Raw genomic sequence first — 14,600 nt, forward strand, 5'->3', positions numbered from 1 at the left:
TGTACTCACCAAAGTCCTCTGAGGCTTCTGCTCCCAGGTGGCCAAAGGTCCTGCTGGGTGGACACCAGTGTCCAGCTCACTGTCAGTCACCGGGGTGCAGCCCAGGGGCTCTCATGGAGCTGGACCTGAGCTTGTGGGGGAACAGCAGGAGGCTGAGAAGGAGAACAGAAGGACCAGGAATCACCAGATCCTCTGGAGAACCTTTGGAGCCACCCCAGAGCTTCTAGAGAACATCTGGAGCCACCTCAGAGCTTCTGGAGACCCTTTGGAGCCACCTCCAAAGGGCTTTGATGTGGCCAGGGGGAGGAGGAGGAGCTCCCAGTACAGCCCCAGTGCTCCCAGTTCTCCCAGTGCCAGTCCACTGCTGTTCCACTCCCTGGTTACTCCAGTATTCCCAGTATGGCCCCAGTGCTCCCAGTATGACTCTCATGGTCCTCCCAGTGCTCCCACTACTGCCCAGTGTTCCAAATGCCACTCTCTTTGTCTGTCCAGTGCTCCCAGTGCCACTCCAGTGCCCCCAGTATCATCCTCAGTCTCCACCTCTTGCTCCCAGCATGGCCTCAGTGATTCCAGTATGACTGTCTAGGTCCTCCCAATACTCCTAGTGCCACCCCAGTGCTCCCAGTATGACTCTCTGGGTATTCCCAGTGCCACTCCAGTACTTCCAGTGCCACTCTTTGGCTCCTCCCAGTAATACTCCAGTGCTCCCAGTAGCTATTCTTCCACCCAGTACCACCAGTGCCATCCCAGTGCTCTCAGTAGCACTACAAGGACCTACCCAGTGCTCCCAGTATGACTCTGGGTTCTCCCAGTATGACTCTGGGTTGTCCCAGTCCTCCCAGTATTGCCCCAGTGCTCCCAGTGCTGCTTTCTGCATCTTCCCAGTGCTCCCAGTCTAATGCTCCCAGTTCCACTCTCTTGCCACTCCCAGTACCCCCAGCATTGCTCCCACGAGGACTCTCTAGGTCCACCCAGTGCTCCCAGTGCCAGCCCAGTGCTGCCCCAGTGGTTGCACTGGGGGAGGCTCCCTGGCTCCCCCAGGAGCATTTTGGGGCTCAAAGCACCAATCTGGGGACATCCTGGGCTCAAACCATCCTGCTGGCCAAGTTGCAGAGCTGTGGATTTGCTGGGTGGATGTTCAGTGGATAAGGGATGGGCTGGGTGGTTGCATCCAGAGGGTGCTGCTCAAGGGCTTGAAGTGCAGCTGGAGAGCAGTGCCAAGGCTGCCCCTCAGGGGTCCATGCTGGGACCTGTGCTGCTTGATAGCTTCATCAGTGCTATAGGCAGTGGGATCGAGGCACCAGCAGCAGTGTGCAGGTGGCACCAAGCTCAGTGGTGCTGTCCATGTGCCAGAGGGACAGGAGGGCATCCAGAGGGACCTGGGCAAGCTGGAGAGGTGGTGCCCAGGTGAACCTCCTGAGGTTCAACAAGAACAAGTGCAGGTCCTGCACCGGGGCTGGAACAATCCTCACTGTCAGTACAGGCTGGGGGAGGAGGTGATGGAAAGCAGCCCTGAGGAGAAGGACTTGGGGGTGCTGGTGAGGGAGAAACTGGACAGGAGCAGGCAGTGTGAGACTGCAGCGCAGAAGGCAAAGGGCAGCCTGGGCTGCATCCAAAGCAGCATTGCCAGAGAGCCAGAGAGGTGATTCTGACACTTGGTGTCTCTGAGGTCTCTGGTGAGACCTCACCTGGAGCACTGTGTCCAGCTCTGGAGACCTCAACACAGGAGGGATATGGACCTGGTGGAGAGGGTCCAGAGGAGGCCACAAAAATGCTCAGGGGGTTGGAGCAGCTCTGCTATGAGGACAGGCTGGGGGAGCTGGGGGTGCTCATCCTGGAGAGGAGAAGCCTCCAGGGACACCTGGCAGTGACCTTCCAGCACCTGAAGCGGCTACAGGGAGGCTGCAGAGGGACTGCTCCCAAAGGCCTGCAGGGACAGGACCTGGGGCAATGGCTTCAAACCAGAGCAGATTGAGATTGGATGTGAGGAACAAGTTCTGCAGCAGGAGGCTGCTGGAACACTGCAACAGGCTGCCCAGGGAGGGGCTTGGGGCCACCCCTGGGAATATCCAAGGGGAGGCTGCACAGGGCCCTGGGCAGCCTGCTCCAGCTGAGGATGTCCCTGCTGCCTGCAGGGCTTGGACTGGGTGACCTTTGGAGCTCCCTCCTGGCACACAGCATTCTATGATTCTGTGATTCAGGAACATTTTGGGGCTCAAAAATACAAATTAAGGAGACTTTGGGATATTTTTGGCTAAAAAAAACCCTTCTTGAGGTACAGTTGGGGCTCAAAATAACAAAGTCAGAGACATTTGGGGCTAAAAAAAAAAGGATTAGGAAAATCTTGGGCTCATACCCAGCAATCTGGGGACATTTTCTGCTCCATTTTGTGGGACCAGTTCAGCTGCACTCAGGGACCAGTTTGTCCCCTCCCCCCTCCCCCCCCCCCCCCTTACCCTGTTGAACACTTCTGGGAAAAGTGATTGGAAAGTGAAAGTCAAAGGGATGGGGGGAGGGGGAGGGGACAATGTCCAGGCATGGCCCAGATAACAGCCTGGGAGCACTGGGGGGGCACTGGGGTTAATGGGGAGGCTGGGGCTTAAAACCACCAATTTAGGAACATTTTTGGGCTGAATACCAGCAGTTTAGGGACATTTTAGGCTCAAAACCACCAATTAAGGGAACTTCATGGCAACCTCCCCCCCCCCCCCCCCCCCCCCCTACATTCAGGAACCTTTGGGACTCTGAAATTCCTCTTTAGGGACTTTTGGGGACAGAAACCTCAGTTTAGGGACATTTTGTACACAAAACCCACAATGTGTGGATGATTTGTGCTTAGAGATCCCAAGCAGAGACTCAAAGCCAGTTCAGTCCTGTTTGGACTGGTTAAGGCACCCTCACACCCAGTACAACCTCCTTTAGCCCAGCTCAATCCCCCTCCATCCCAGTTCAGTCCCAGTTAGCCCAGCTCAATCCCCCTCCACCCCAGTTCAGTCCCAGTTAGCCCAGCTCAATCCCCCTCCATCCCAGTTCAGTCCCAGTTAGCCCAGCTCAATCCCCCTCCATCCCAGTTCAGTCCCAGTTAGCCCAGCTCAATCCCCCTCCACCCCAGTTCAGTCCCAGTTAGCCCAGCTCAATCCCCCTCCACCCCAGTTCAGTCCCACTTTGTCCCCTGGTGCCACTCACCTCAGGGCCTCCAGCTGGGGATGGACCTCGGGCTGTCCCCACTGCCTCTTCCCAGTCCAGCTCCAGTTCAGCTCAGCCAGGGACCAGTTCAGCTGCACTCAGGGACCAGTTTGCTCAGTCCCCTCCCTTCCCCCCGCCCCCCGCCACTTCCTTCCCCTTTTTCGAGCATTTCTCAGAAGAACGATTGGAAAAGGAAAGTGAAAGTGATGGGGGAGGGGGGGGCAAAGTCTGGGCATCACCCAAGAAAGGGACTGGGAGCACTGGGGTGGCACTGGGAGTGCTGAAGGGAGCCAAGAAGAGGTCTGGCAGCTCGGGGTGGGGGGGGGTGGGAGTGTAGGGGGGAGGGGGTAGTGGGGGCAGGGAGCTGGGAGTGCTGGAAAGAGCAGTGAGTCTTAATGGGAGCACTGGGATGGCACTGGGGACATTTGGGCTCAAAAGCAGCAACTCAGGAACACTTTGGGCTCAAAACTGCCAATTTGGGGGCATTTTGGACTCAAAGACCAGTTCAGGGAACTTTGGGGCTCTGAAATTCCCCTGAGGGAGTTTTCAGGACAGAAAGCTCAGCTTAGGCAAGTTGTGTGCAAAAAGTAAAAAACATCAAACCACCAATTTGGGGAACCCTTGGGCTCAGAAATCCCAAGCAGAGACTCAAAGCCAGTTCAGTCCTATTTGAACTGCTAAGGCACCCTCACACCCAGCACAACCTCCTTTAGCCCAGTTCAAGCCCCCTCTATGCCAGCTCAGTCCCAGTTAGCCCAGTTCAGTCTCCCTCCATCCCAGCTCATCTCCTGGCCTGAAGGAACAGATTTCCTGCAAGTGCAGCTGTGCTGCTGAGGCAGCCTGGGGCAGTGGCACCTGGGGAACCATCACCTCTTAGCTCAACTGAAAAGCAGTAAGGTATTTGACCTTTGGCATAGCAAAATCAACTTTATTAGGTGCACTTTGGAATCTTGAAGAGAATTACAGAGACACAAATAGCTCCTTAGGGCTCATGAAAGGAACCTCAGGCACTCAGAGGAGACTGAAGAAACCGCTCAAGAAGTTAAAGGAGAAGCAAACCCCAAAGTACCTTGAAGCATTGATGGGCCTCACTGAGGGCTGTTACTGCCAAAGCCTCCTTAGAGCAGCTCATTGGAGGCCATGACTGCAGTGAGACAAAGGCAATGTGCAGGGCAGCAAAACCTGGTGTAATGGGTTGGGGCAAGCCCCCCCCTCCCCACCACGCGCAGAAATAACGACTCAGACAAACGGATTGCAAAGGTGATGGAAAGTTTAAATAGAACAGTGAGTGCGTGCAGAGAACTAGAGATACAGTGACGAGAGAAAAAAAGAACCCAAAACAAACCCATCCCTACCTGGGGGTACACCCAAGACCCCCAGGGCTCCTTCTTCCCCCTCCCATTGCTAGGCTAGTCTCAGCTGGCCAGATCTGAGACTGCCCATCCCCCCGTGGCCTTGGGCCTATCAAGGCCCAAGGCCAGGAGATCTCTCCCCCATGTTACCAACTGACGGAGGAGGAAGAAAAGAGGAAGTGCCAGACCCCGCCGCGAAACTTATAGTGGTGCAAGGGATCATGGTAGGAAATAACCTAATTTCCTGTGTCCACCCACTGGGCTGAACTTCTGGACACAGGAAGCAGCCCTGTAGCAGAGGGCACCCAGCCCAAACTACGACACCTGGGTTTGGTTTATGGAGCACAAATGCCAAGCGCTGAGCAGAGGCCCTGGACAGGCAGATCCTGTTCCTCATGTGTGAGTCAAGGTTCTTCAGGTGCAGTGGGGTATGGGGTTTGTGATGCTGAGTGAAGGACAAGGGGATGACAGCCCCCAGCCTTCCTGGGGAAGTGCAAGGAGGCACTGAGGCCCTGCCAGTGCCTTAGGACAATGTCTCCTCACAGGCCTGGGTGGCAGATGGTTGTCATCGCCAAGGGGCACAGCCTTGGGTTCTCTTGATCACTCCTAGCATTGTCAGTGCCCTTTGCCATCTCCCCCACAAGACCACCCTACACTGTCCCACAGCTGCTTCTGCTTCCCTGCAGGCTGGAAACTCTCATCTCACTTCCCCACCTTGGCATTTCCAGACCTTCCCTGACACCTGTCCACACTCACACTCTGCTCCTTGGAACACAAAGAGATGAGCTGAGTTCAGACTCCTTCTGTTTGTGCTCACTCAGGTTCCACTCACCCCACACACGTTGCCCCTGCTGACCTCTCACCTGCACAATGCACTGCTGGCCTCCCATGGAGGCACAAAGAACCTATCCAATCTGGGGCGAGAGGCCAGTGCTGGTTGTGAGAGACTAGTCCAGGATGACTGCCCTGGGACAGCTTCCCCAGGGTGTGCAGTGAGCACAGGCAGAGGTCAGACCCTGCTCTGAGGCTCTTCAGGTCTCTTGCAGGAGACACACTGCTGTGTGCCCCATCCCTGCACACTCCACACTTCAACCCTTCCCTGGTGTTTGCTTCTGTGGAACAATTTCTTGGCCATGCTCTTGAAAGAAACTTTAGATGAAGACCTAAGCCTCCAGACACTGCCCTGAGCAGATCACCTCTCTCTGTGGAACTGTTCTTGGGGGCCAGCTCAGTCACAGAAGTGCTCATGGCCTGTCCCTGCCTGCGGTCACAGGGCTGCATACAGCAGAGCCATGACCAGGCTGCCACAGCACTCAGGCCTTAGACCAACACAAGGGATCTGAAGAAGAGTGTAGAAGTGGGAAGAGAGCAGCCCTGGAAGAACAAGTGCTAGTGCTCTCTGGCAGAGCTATTGTGCTGGGACTCTTTTCACCTCTACCTCTGAAGAGATGAACTGTCCCTGGAACTGCAGAGAAGGCTTGGAGGAAGGATCTCAGGAAAAGACAAATGGTTACAGAAAAGCCTTTCTGTTGTTTAACCAAACAAGGAGCACAGTTCCTGGGACTCAAACAAAGCAGGGCAGGGATTAGAAAGGGGATGACAACATTATAAATAGTAAAACTCCCCCTCCCCAGGTCCACCACCACCACCAAAGTACAGAAGCCAGGCACTGCACAGCCTGCACTGAGTGGCATCAGAACTGCTCTGCAGAAGACAAAGAGATTATTGCTTCTGAAGGCATCCAGTTTGCTCAGGGCAGCCTTCAGCTCCTGGTTCTTCAGGCTGTAGGTGAGAGGGTTCACTGCTGGAGGCACCACTCAGGACAGAACTGCCACCGCCAGCTCCAGGGATAGGGAGGAGATGGAGAGGGGCTTCAGCTAGACAAAGATGCCAGTGCTGAGAAACAGGGAGACCACAGCCAGGTGAGGCAGGCAGGTGGCAAAGGCTTTGTGGCATCCCTGCTCGGAGGGGATCCTCAGTGCTGCCCTCAGATCTGCACATAATGAACACAAAACATCCCACAAATGGAAAAGCACTGAAAGCAAGAAGCCAAACCTCCCTCAAGTAGGATGTGGAGCAGCAGAGCTTGAGGACTGGGGGAATTACACAGAAGAACTGTTCCAAAGCATTGCCCTGGCAGAGGGGCAGGGAAAATCTATTGGGTGTGTGCAGCAGAGCAGGGAGAAAGCCACAGGCCCAGGCAGCTGCTGGCAGGAGGACACAGACTCTGCTGCCCAGGAGGGTCTCCTAGTGCAGGGGGGGTCTGCAGATGGCAGCATAGCGATCGTAGGCTCTTAACTATACACAGAGAGATTACAGTGTGTCAGAGGCAATTCGAACAGAGGCCTAAGCTAAACATGTTGCGCTTTAAACTGAATGTTAGTGAGTGCAAAGCATGTGAAGGACACGCCGTGTCTTTCTTTGGAGTGGGGTTAGTAGCCAGGCTGCGGCAGGCTGCTGTCACACGGGGCTGGCGCCCCACGGCTGGCTCCTGCGACGAGTCCGTTCCGGGGGAGGGGGCTTCCTCTGGACGGTGGCTGCGGGGGCAGCTTCTTCTGCCACAGGGGGCGGGGAGGGGATGAACGTAGATCTTTGCCAGTCAGCAGGCTCTCTTAGCAGGTCTCGGGTGGCTCCCTTGGAGCGGCAGGGAGCGGTCCCGCAGGGCTGGTCTCTGGACTGGCTACGGGCAACGCCGTACTGGGCTCAGGCTCCGCGGACCATATCGAACATCCTGCGAACAGAGCCAGCCTCTGCCTGAGGCACCGCCGAGCAAGGGAACCGCGGCAGCCCCGTGTGCACCGCTCATCCAACACAGCTCCAGCCCCTTGTGCACCGCTCATCCAGCACAGCTCCAGCCCCTTGTGCACCGCTCATCCAGCACAGCTCCAGCCCCTTGTGCACCGCTCATGCAGCACAGCTCCAGCCCCGTGTGCACCGCTCATCCAGCACAGCTCCAGCCCCGTGTGCACCGCTCATCCAGCGCAGCTCCAGCCCCGTGTGCACCGCTCATCCAGCACAGCTCCAGCCCCGTGTGCACCGCTCATCCAGCACAGCTCCAGCCCCTTGTGCACCGCTCATCCAGCACAGCTCCAGCCCCGTGTGCACAGCTCATCCAGCACAGCTCCAGCCCCGTGTGCACCGCTCATCCAGCACAGCTCCAGCCCCGCAGTGAGGACATCGCTCTGTCCAGCCGGCAGCTGTCCTGGCCGAACCCCACAAGCTGCGGAGGCAGTTGCCCCTCCCCCTCACTGCGGAGCCATTTTGCCATGCCCTGCAAACCCCTGGCAGCAAGGCTTTGCCCCGAGCAGGAAGATCTTTCTTAGGCAACGCGCTCCACGGACTAATACAAATGCCTCCAAACGTTTCTTCTGGAAGGCACCAGGGACTTTCACTCTGGCAAAAGCAGCAGCCAGGCGGCTCGGCACTCCACACGGTTGGTTGTGTTTTGGTTTCCTTATTCCGGCACATCCGTGGCATAATTTCTGGATTACAAAGACCAAAACTCTTAGTTTGTCAGTAAGCCAAATGTTTTCTCATGAAGTTTCCGTTAAGGTTTGTGCCAAGCTGCTCAGGAGCTCACTGCTGAATTTTAAATACAAACAGCTAATTATAAAACAAAGGCAAACAGCGCTGGCACAGAGCAGATTCACCAAGAGCCTCCTAACGACCTGAGTTGAGCTTATAGAGACGTCAGACTTACACATATTCATAGATCTCCACGGGTCTTTTTACATTTCCCAAGCACTCTCCCACCCTCCCAGTCCCAGTCCCGCCCGTTCCTGGCTGCGGTCGTTAGGGCTGGGATCCAGCCAGGCTCTCACACCTGACGCCTCACTCCCCCCCTCCATTTCTCTCCTAATATACATCTTACACAACACAGCCTACAGTCAGCTTAAGGATCAAACCCCGGCACTGACCGGCACCCACCAGCACCGACCGGCACCCACCTTCCCCTTGCAAAAGCCAAATACAACGATTTCTCATAGTCCCTCTCCTTCTTTCTACTGCTTTTGACTTGAGCCATAATAACCTCAGAAATCTTCCCAAGGGGATCCCTTTTAGTCGCGCCCCCCCCCCGCCCCCCCCGCCAAATTCCACCATTTCACCTGTTTCAAAGGTGGATGGGAAACAGTTCCATAGCCTGGCTAACAATTCTATCACAAGCAAAAAGACTAATTTCGACTTCCTGGTAGAAGGAGTGGGAGAACAACTGATGTTCCTTGCCTGAGAACATTTCCTCCCTTACTGTAATATGCCCTTGTCTATTGCGGATACCATAGGCAGCGAGTGTGGTATCTCAAGGTCTGGGGGACAACTGAAACCAGTCCCCCCAGGCAGGAGTCTGGGGGTGATAAGCCGGAGCCAGAGGTGAAACCAGCAGCCCAGCTGAAGTGCATGTGCACTAATGCACAAAGTATGGGCAACAAACAAGAGGAGCTGGAAGCCTTGCTGCATCAGGAAAGTTATGATGTAGTTGCCATCACAGAGACCTGGTGGGACGACTCACATGACTGGAGCGCTGCAGTTGATGGCTACAGGCTCTTCAGGAGAGACAGGCAAGGAAGAAGGGGTGGAGGGGTGGCCCTGTACATCAGGGAGGCACTAGATGCCATTGAGCTGGAGATCAGGGATGATCGGGTTGAGTGCCTGTGGGTGAGAATTAGAAGGAAGACCGGCAGGGCAGACAGCCTGGTTGGAGTCTGTTATAGACCACCCAACCAGGAGGAAGATGTTGATGAAGCATTCTATAGGCAGCTAGAGGCTGTCTCAAGATCACCTGACCTTGTTCTCATGGGTGACTTCAACCTGCCTGATATCTGCTGGGATCTCAACACAGCAGAGAGGAGGCAGTCTAGGAGGTTCTTAGAGTGCATGGAGGACAGCTTCTTATCCCAGGTGCTGCGTGAGCCTACCAGGGGTATGGCTCTGCTTGACCTCCTCTTCACCAACAGGGTAGGGCTGGTGGGTGATGTGGTGGTCGGAGGGTGTTTGGGGGCCAGTGACCAGGAGATAATTGAATTTTCAGTATTCAGCCAAGCTAAGAGGGGCAGCAAGAAGACCTCCACTCTGGGCTTCTGGAGGGCAGACTTCAGGTTACTCAAGGAACTAATTCAGAAGGTTCCTTGGGAAACAGCCCTTAAAAGCAAAGGGATCCAAGAGGGCTGGGCCTGCTTCAAGGAAGAACTCTTGAAGGTTCAGAACAGGCTGTGCCAATGTGCCGGCAGATGAGCTGCCGAGGCAGATGGCCTGGATGGGCAATGTGCTTCTAAAAGAACTAAGGGAAAAAAGAGGGTGTACCATCTTTGGAAGAAAGTGAGGCAACCCACGGAATGTTTAAGGATGTTGCTAGGTCATGTAGGAAGAAAATGAGGGAGGCAAAAGCACATTTGGAGCTTAGACTGGCCTCTGCTGTGAAGGACAACAAAAAGTCCTTCTACAAATATATTAATAGCAAGAGTAGGGGCAAGGACAACCTCCATTCCTTGGTGGACATGGAGGGGAACATTGTAACTGTAATGGGTTGGGGCAGATTCCCCTCCCCACCACATGCAGAAATAACAACTCAGACAAACAGATTGCAAAAGTGATGGAAAGTTTAAATAGAAAGTAGTGAGTGCGTGCAGAGAACTAGAAACACAGTGACAAAAAAGAACCCCAAAACAGACCCAGAAAGATCCCATCCCCACCTGAGGGTGCACCCAAAACCCCCAGGGCTCCTCCTTCCCCCACCCCCCCCCCCCCCCCCCCCGCTAGGCTAGTCTCAGCTGGCCAGATCTGAGACTGTCCATTCCACCGTGGCCTTGGGCCTAACCAGGCCCATGCCCAGGAGATCTCTACCCCAGTTACCAGGTGGTGGAGAGGAAGGAAAGAGGAAGTGCCAGACCCCGCCATGAAACTTATAGTGGTGCAAGGGATCATGGTAGGAAATACATAATTCCCTGTGTCCATCCACTGGGCTGGACTTCTGGACACAGGAAACACCCCTGTAGCAGAGGACACCCAGCCCAAACTATGACAGGAGCCACCCCTTATTTCATACCATAATCCTAGCACCCAAACACATCATCAAAACAGAAAACTATTGATGACATGTCCGGCGAAGTCCGTGTCTTCATCTGGGCATCCACCCAAACAGTCTCTCATTCAGGCTCAAGTGTCTGTCCATTCCAGTTCTTCTTCCCTCATCCAATGGAACCTCCCAGCGATGCAGAGCTCATTCTCCTGCGGTGCAAGTTCTCCATGGATTGGTTGGGCATCCTGGTCACCTGGAAAAGCCTCACAACTTCTCAGCCAAGCCTTTATTCTCACCTATATTTACTCGGCGGCATATTCTCCACCCCTGGGGCAGGCCAGTCGAAACAATCCAACCCACGACTGCCTTTTTCAATCCATCCAGGGTGCTGCAACCAACCGCTTCCATCCGCAGTCCAAAACTACACGGATGCATGTCCGCCCCCCCCACTAGGCGTGCCTGTACCGAGGCATGACAGCATCCGGCTGCACAACCCCCCCCCCGGAAAGGGAGGGGCTGCACCACAGCCCACTGAGAAGAAGGGAGGTGGAACCAGGCGCTCAGCGCCACTTTCGGAACTCATCTGAAAATATCGGGGAAAGACATTGGAGCCGGCCCTACAGCAGCCCGAGTGCACAGCCGGGGCCGCCGCCGCCGCTCCTTTGAGCGCACGGCCGGGCCCGCCGCCGCTGCTCGGCACACAGCAGTGCTTCGCCCACCTTTACCGCCGTGGCACAGAATCAAAATCACCTCCACCCCTCAGACACTCAAAGGGCTTCTCCAGCGAAAGCCATACACGCGTTCTCAGAGCCCTTGAAAACGGCTTTACAGCTGGAGTCCCCTTCGGCCCCCCAGGGTTTTGGGAGCTGGCTCGCCCGCTCGCCGCGGCCGGCTCTATACCCACAGCGTCCTGACTCTGATCTGCTTGCCACTGCCCCTCCCCCACTTTGCTACCCACCATGGAGGAAGGGCAGGTTCCGTGTTCTCAAGCAGTAACCCAATACTGATGGTCGAGAACCACCCCTGCTTGAAATAGGAGAGGCTCTGTGCCACTGGTCATGCACCAGTTATCCCCCCACAATCCACAAGAACTTACACGGTCGCCCCGGCAACATCACTTGAGCCCCCAACTGCCAAACCCAAACCGACGCCCAGAACTAAATTTAAACTCTCCATATTTTGCAATCAATCTTCAGAGTGGGCACAACAGCCAGCCCCACGCTGGTGCGCCAAAATGTAATGGGTTGGGGCAAACCCCCTCCCTACCACACGCAGGAATAATGACTCAGACAAATGGATTGCAAAAGTGATGGAAAGTTTAAATAGAGAACAGAGAGTGCGTGCAAAGAACTAGAAACACAGTGACAAGAAGAACCCCAAAACAGACCCAGAAAGATCCCATCCCCACCTGAGGGTGCACCCAAAACCCCCAGGGCTCCTCCTTCCCCCCCCTCACTGCAAGGCTAGTCTCAGCTGGCCAGATCTGAGACTGTCCATCCCACCGTGGCCTTGGGCCTAACCAGGCCCATGCCCAGGAGATCTCTACCCCAGTTACCAGGTGGCGGAGAGGAAGGAAAGAGGAAGTGCCAGACCCCGCCGAATAATTTATAGTGGTACAAGTGATCATGGTAGGAAATAATCTAATTTCCTGTGCCCACCCACTGGGCTGGACTTCTGGACACAGGAAACATCCCTGTAGCAGAGGACACCCAGCCCAAACTATGAGAGGGAGGATCACAATGCCAGAGTGTCAGAATGCAGAGTGCCGGAATGCCAGAGCGTCACAATGCCAGAGTGTCACAATACCAGAATGTGACAATGCAGCGTGCCACACGGCCACAATGTCACAATGCCAGAGCGTCACATTTCAGAGTGCCACATTGCAGAGTGCCACAATGCCAGAGTGTCACAATCAAAGTGTCACAGCGCCAGACTGTCAAAATGCCAGAGTGTAACAATGCTGAGTGTCACAATGCCAGAGTGTCACCATGCTGAGTGTCACAATGGCAGTGTGTCCCAATGCAGAGTGTCACAATGCTGAGTGCCACAATGGCATAGTGTCACAATACAGAGTGTCACAATACAGAGTGTCACAATGCCAGAGTATCAAAATGCCAGAGTGTCACAAAGCCAGGGTGTCACAATTCAGAGTGTTACAGTGCAAGTGTGTCACAGTGCCGTAGTGTCACAATGCAAGAGTGTCAGAATGCAGAGTGTCACAATGCCAGAGTGTCATAATGCTGAGTGTCATAATGGCAGCGTGTCACAGTGCCAGAGTGGCACAATGCAGAGTGTGACAGTGCCAGAGTGTCACAATGCCAGAGAGTCACAGTGCCAGAGTGTTACAGTGCCAGTGTGTCACAGTGCCGTAGTGTCACAATGCCTGAGTGTCATAATGCTGAGTGTCACAATGCAGAGTGTCACAGTGCCAGAGTGTCACAGTGCCAGAGTGTCACAATGCCAGAGTGTCACAATGCAGAGTGTCACAATGCAGAGTTTAACAGTGTCAGAGTGTCACAGTGCCAGAGTGACAAAATGCAGAATGTCAAAATGCCAGTGTGCAATGCCAGAGTGTCACAATGCCAGTGTCACAGTGCCAGAGTGTCACAATTCAGAGTGCCACAATGCCATAGTGCCACAATGCCAGAGTGTCACAGTGCCAGAGTGTCACAAAGCCAGAGTGTCACAATTCCAGAGTGTCACAATTCAGTGTCACAGTGCCAGAGTGCCAGAATGCCAGAGTGTCACAATTCCAGAGTGTCACAATGCAGAGTGCCACAGTGCCTGTGTGTCACAATGCCAGAGGGTCACAATGCTGAGTGTCAATATGCAGAGTGTCACAATTGCAGGGAGTCACACTGCCAGAGTGTCACAATGCAGAGTGTCACAGTGCAGAGTGTCACAGTGCCAGAGTCCCTCAATGTAGAGTCACAATTCTAGAGTGTCACAGTGCCAGAGTATCACTATGCAGAGTGTCACAATGCAGAGTGTCACAGTGCCAGAATGTCACAATGCCAGTGTCAGAATGCCAGAGTGTCACATTGCCAGTGTGTCACAATACAGAGTGCCACAGTGCCACAGTGTCACAATGCCAATGTGTCACAGTGCCAGAGTGTCACAACGCTGAGTGTCACAATGCCAGAGTGTCACAATGCCAGTGTGTCACAATGCCAGAGTGTCACAATGCCAGAGTGTCACAGTGCTAGAGTGCCGGAATGCAAAGTGTCACAGAGCCAGTGTGTTACAATGCCAGAGGGTCTCAATGCAGAGTGTCACAATTGCAGGGAGTCACAGTGCTAGAGTGTCACAATGCCAGGGTGTCACAGTGCTAGAGTGTCACAATGGAGAGTGACACAATGCAGAGTGTCACAATTCAACAGTGTCACAATTCAACAGTGTCACAATTCAGAGTGCCACAATACCAGAGTGTCAAAGTGCCTGAGTGTGCAATGCCAGAGTGTCACAATGCAGAGTGGGACAATGCCTGTGTACCACAGTGCCAGTATCACAATGCAGAGTGTCACAATGCAGGGAGTCACAGTGCCAGAGTGTCACAATGATAGGGTGTCACAGTGCTAGAGTGTCACAGTGCAAGAGTATCAGTATGCAGAGTGGCACAATGCCAACGTGCCACAGTGCCAGAGTGTCACAATGCCAGTGTCACAGTGCCAGTGTGTCACAGTGCCAGAGTGCCACAATGCCAGTGTCACAGTGCCAGAGTGTCACAATGCAGAGTACCACAGTGCCAGAGTGTCGCAGTGCCAGAGTTCAACAATACCAGAGTGTCACAATACGGAGTGTCACAATGCAGAGTGTCACATTGTCTGAGTGTCAGAATGCCAGTGTCACATTGCCAGATTGCCACAATACAGAGTGCCACAGTGCCACAGTGTCACAATGCCAGAGTGTCAAAGTGCCAGAGTGTGCTATGCCAGTGTGTCACAATGCATAGTGGGACAATGCCACAGTGGCACAATGCCAGAGTTTCACAATGCAGAATGTGAGAGTGCCAGTGTGTCACAATACAGTGTTACAATGAAGAGTGTCAC

The 14,600-nt window shown here is 54.4% G+C and overlaps 1 protein-coding gene across 1 annotated transcript in view; it reads right to left on the reverse strand.

The window, feature by feature from the left end:
- The window catches only part of LOC137458238 (E3 ubiquitin-protein ligase rnf213-alpha-like), a 79,028-nt gene extending 75,733 nt beyond the window's left edge, over positions 1-3,295 (reverse strand). Inside the window, exons 1-2 of the mRNA XM_068169875.1 lie at positions 3,187-3,295; positions 10-152 (exon numbers count right to left, since the gene is read on the reverse strand). The gene's annotated coding sequence lies outside the window, so the exon portion shown is untranslated. The remainder of the gene's footprint in view (positions 1-9; positions 153-3,186) is intronic.
- Positions 3,296-14,600: the final 11,305 nt, after the last annotated feature.

Source organism: Melanerpes formicivorus, unplaced genomic scaffold, assembly GCF_026170545.1.
Source record: "Melanerpes formicivorus ecotype bairdi unplaced genomic scaffold, bMelFor1.0.p_v2 SCAF_234, whole genome shotgun sequence".
In the NCBI taxonomy this organism is placed as follows: domain Eukaryota; kingdom Metazoa; phylum Chordata; class Aves; order Piciformes; family Picidae; genus Melanerpes; species Melanerpes formicivorus.